Below are 5015 nucleotides of genomic sequence, written 5' to 3' on the forward strand. Positions count from 1 at the left end.
CCTTGAATATAGTCACAATTAATTCGATTTAGTCAATACAAATTATAGGAATTAATTCCATATGAAGATACTAATTTTCCAACAAATTATAGGAATTAATTCCATATAAAATTTACAATATATGAATTCTCATTCAACCACGAGTCCAACCATACAAATTTTACCAAATTCAGACAACATCTCGACCCTCAAATCTTCAAATTAAACCAAGAGAGTTTTCACAATTTTCCAACTTAAATCACCAATTAAATGTTGAAAACAACCATGGATTCGGGTAATTTGACTAATATTGAGTTAAGAAAACTTACCCCGTTGTTTTCCTTGAAAATCTCCCGAAAATCGCCTCTTTCCGAGCTCCAAATCGTCAAAAATGGAAAACCCATTTTCAGAACTCGAACATTCAGTCCAAACCTTTCTTCTACGCGTTCGCGGCCCTTGCTTCGTGTTCGTGAAGCACAAAAATATGCTGCCAAAATTTTCTCCTTCGCGTTCGCGACCTCCTCGTCGCGTTCACAGGGGCTTCCGACCTTTGCCCTCTGTGTTCGCGAGCCACGAGCCGCGTTCGCGTAGGCTTCCTCAGCCTCTGCTCCGCGTGCACGACTCCTTCATCGCGTTCGCGATGGGAAAATCCCGGCAGCCCAAAAATCCTTCTTCGCGAATACGTGAGACCCTTCGCATTCGTGAATAACAACACCAGACACCAGTTACAGCAGTTGCAAAACAAGGAAAAATGGTCTGAAACCACTCCGAATCACACCCGAGGACCCCGGGACCTCAACCAAATATGCCAACAAGTCTTAAAGCATTATACGAACTTAGTAGAAACCATAAATCACATTAAACAATGCTAAAAATACAAATCATACCCCAATTCAAGCTTAATGAAACTAAGAATTTCCAACTTCTACATTCGATGTCGAAACCTATCGAAGCAAGTCCGATTGACCTCAAATTTTGCATACAAGTCATAAATAACATAACGGACCTATAAAAATTTTCAGAACTGGATTCCGACCCCGATATCAAAAAGTCAACTCCCCGGTCAAATCTAAACTTAAATTTCTATTTTAGTCATTTCAAGCCTATTTTAACTACGGACTTCTAAATAATTTTTCAGACACGCTCATATGTCCAAAATTACCATATGGAGCTATTGGAATCATCAAAACTCTATTCTGGGGTCGTTTATACATAAGTCAACATTCGGTTAACTATTTCAACTTAAGCTTTAAACCTTGGAACTAAATGTTCCAATTCATTCCAAAGTCTCACCAGACCCGAACCAATTACCTCGCCAAGTCATATAACATCTGTAACGCACAAATTGAGCAGTAAATGAGGGAACGGGACTGTAATACTCAAAATGACCGGTAGAGTCGTTACATATACTAACAAGTCCCAAAACATGATACGAACTTGATTGAAGCCTTAAATGTCCTCTAACAACACTAGAATCATGAATCCCCTATCGATTCAAGCCTAAGATACTTATGAACTTCCGAATTCCAAAACTAATGCTGATTCATAACAAACCAACTCCGATTAATTTTAAATTTTCCATACAATTCATAAATAACAGTACGAGACCTATTCCAACTTTCGAAACCGGGATCCGACCCCGGCATCAATAAAGTCAACTCCTGGTCAAACTTTTCAAAATTATCCTTTTTTCCAACTTTCACCAATTCATGCCGAAACAACCTACGGTCCTCCAAATCAACATCCAAGCATGCTCCAAAGACCAAAATCATGATACAGAGCTATTGGAACCCTCAAAACTCTTTTCTGGAGTCATCTACATAAAAGTCAAACTTCGGTCAACTCTTACCGCTTAAGCTTATAAAACATGAATTCTTCTTCCAAATTGATCCTGAATCATCCGAAAACCAAACTCGACCACACATGCAAGTCATAATACATAATACGAAGTTGCTCGGGGCCTTAAGTCGGTGAACGGAATGCTAATTCTCAAAATGATTGGTCGGGTCGTTACATTCTCCCCCACTTAAACATACGTTCATCCTCGAACGTGCTATGAATCATTCCGAGGTTATCAAATAGTTGATTTTACTCTTAGACATATAATCGCGGGTGATACCATGTCACCGCAACCTACATAGGTCTTATAACACCATCTCAATTGAGATTAATTTTCCTATCCAAAGTTATATACCTTAAAATCAATTTTCTTACACTCCAATCATTTTCAAAAGGGTCCGATTTTCATATCAACACACGATATTAGTCTCAGTCGGCTATAGCAACTCGTGCCTACGCTCGCACGGTACAACCACATAACGTATCGCAATATGCATACGCCCATAACCACATCTCTGGTCATAATAGTCAATTACAGCATTGTCAATTAACTTCATGTTAACAAAAATCTTGTTCCAAACCTTCACAATACTGACAACGAGACACGAGGCATGAAGTCTTCATAATTATTTATTTGAATTAACGAGTCATATTTGACACCACCTGGGCACTCACCTCATAGGCTAAAACTCAATAATTACAACACGAATATGGATAATTATGCAAAGAAAAATACATACAAAAATATCAAATAAGCCTAATAGGAATGACTCCATATTAGTACTATAGTACAAATATAATTTCACAAGGGAGAATTTAAACACATAAATTTTCATCACAAGGATCTCGTCCTTATATAACTTCTACCGCGGCACGTAGCCCGGTTTAAACATATCAATTCACATTAAAACGCGAGGATCCCATCCTTAGCTCTGAATCACAAGTATTATGAACATCGTGCAAATTGAAACTTTCCATTTTCTTATTTTAAATAATTTTCGTTAAACAAAATCACAACGCATAATGAACCCCCCATACTGGTAGGGCATATAATTCACAAATTGTAATTAATAATCCGAAAATTACATCCAAACTCACCGAAATGAGTAACAGAAAGTCACTTTTATCCTCACATCTCTTTTTAGTAACTAAAACAGAATGATAGACACGGCTATCTCCATAGAATCTCCCAACAGGAGTAAACAGATAAGTAGATTATAGGATTACGAAACTCACTCATAAGTGGAGCATAATAGGACAACTCGCCTCGATACTCAGAACTAAATCAAGTTACGAAAATTATTCCTTTATAATAAATCGATAGCGTACCTGTAACGACACCATATGGTGTAGCGGCCTCAGCCATACCATAGCAAATATATCAACGGGTCGGGCTTCTACCTCTAGGACGCCCTCTACCCGCATGTCCTCCACCCTAACTGGATATGTAGGTGGAGTAGCAACTAAAATGGGGCCCGTAGTCGAGTGTTCTACAGAAATATGTCTCTCCCAAATTTGGGACAATTTCTCATGATATGCCTAGTATCCCCACACTCATAACAACCCCTCTGCGGGTTTGGCTGCTCATACTGAGTCTATGACGGATAACTGGAATAACCATTGTAGGAATCTCGTGCCGGTGGTGCAGTAAAAGAACTCACTGGTACACCCCGAGTAATCTGATATGCGGAGTGAGATGACCGATTGCTCGAGTCTCTGCCATAATGAGTTATAGCTGAAGTGTAGAATCCACTAATTCTCCAGAACCTCGAGACCTCTTGGTCTCCTTAGTTTCCTTTTCCTCACCCAAACACGTTCTAACATCTTGAAAATTTCCACCACTAGCCGAAATTAAGTATCAGCCTGTAGCTCCCGAGGTATACAGAATCTAAGATCATAACTGAGTCCTTCAATGAATATGCAGACTCGTTCTCTGGCTGTAGGAACCAAAGTAGGAGTATGACGGGCTAACTTACTAAACCTGATGGCATATTCTGACACCGTCATGATGCCCTCACGCAACCGTTCAAACTTTGTACACCACGCATTCCGTAGAGTATGGGGAACTAACTCCCTCAAAAACATCTCAGAAAACTAAGCCCAAGTAGGTGGTGTTGCATTGGCTGGTCTGCGCTCTTCATAGACTTGCCACAAACAGCGATGGAAAATTATCTCTCCAAAAGCCAATTTCTTCCTTTGCTATACTGACCCAACACCACCGAGTTGACCCATTTCTTCACATACTCCTTGATTCTTCCTTGGGGTAACAGTTCTCCCTATTTATACACAATGATCCCAAAAGTAAAGCTCCATACAGATAAATCTTGGCACGAACCATGTAGCCCAGAATCTCATAAACCACCGTACTTCCTCTGAGGCACCCCATATTGCTGCAATTGAGATGCCCACGCTGAGTAGACCTTCTATAAATTTGAAGTTGTTTCTCTAAATCCTTTGGTACTGAAGTATATGATTATTAAGGATGCAGACATACCATAAGTCCCAACATTATCACCTGTAAAATCTCAGGCCTTAAACATGTGCAAATTTGGGGAATCTTTCAGTACCACATATATACATCTCAAGCCAGAACTGATATAACACATGACCCGAAAAATGTTCGTCTATAGTGGACTCCCAGACTTGGCGTGAAGCCATAGGACACAATGTCCGATGATCCACAATACTAACCTTCACAACTCGTACTCAACAACCAGATGCCAGAATCCGCTACACCGCCACGTAAATCACTGAGTGATCCTTCAATATATCTGCATCTTTAGTCGGGACCACACGTTGAGACGACGTTTGAGCATCCCAGGCTCCCTCCTAGTCCATCTACGGCATCACTAACTGTTGGCACACAGCTGATACCAAATGCGTAATGTAATACACGAGTGGATGTAAATAAATATAAGATATATGCTTCAAGATGAATCAATATCGCACGATAAGGAATAAAAGAAGTGGAATTCCCTAATAGTTTTCGTAGCCTTTTGAAGATAAGTACAAACGTCTCTGTACCGATCCACAAGAGAGTACTAACCCTGCTTATGAATTGTAGCACCTATGAACCTAGAGCTCTGATACCAACTTGTCATGACCCAAATTTTCCTCCATAAGATGTCGTGATGACACTTAGTCTTAGGGACTATGTAAGCCTAACACTTACTGAATTAGTGGCAACTCAACCAATA

This window comes from Nicotiana tomentosiformis, chromosome 5 (assembly GCF_000390325.3).
Source record: "Nicotiana tomentosiformis chromosome 5, ASM39032v3, whole genome shotgun sequence".
Classification (NCBI taxonomy): Eukaryota; Viridiplantae; Streptophyta; class Magnoliopsida; order Solanales; family Solanaceae; genus Nicotiana; species Nicotiana tomentosiformis.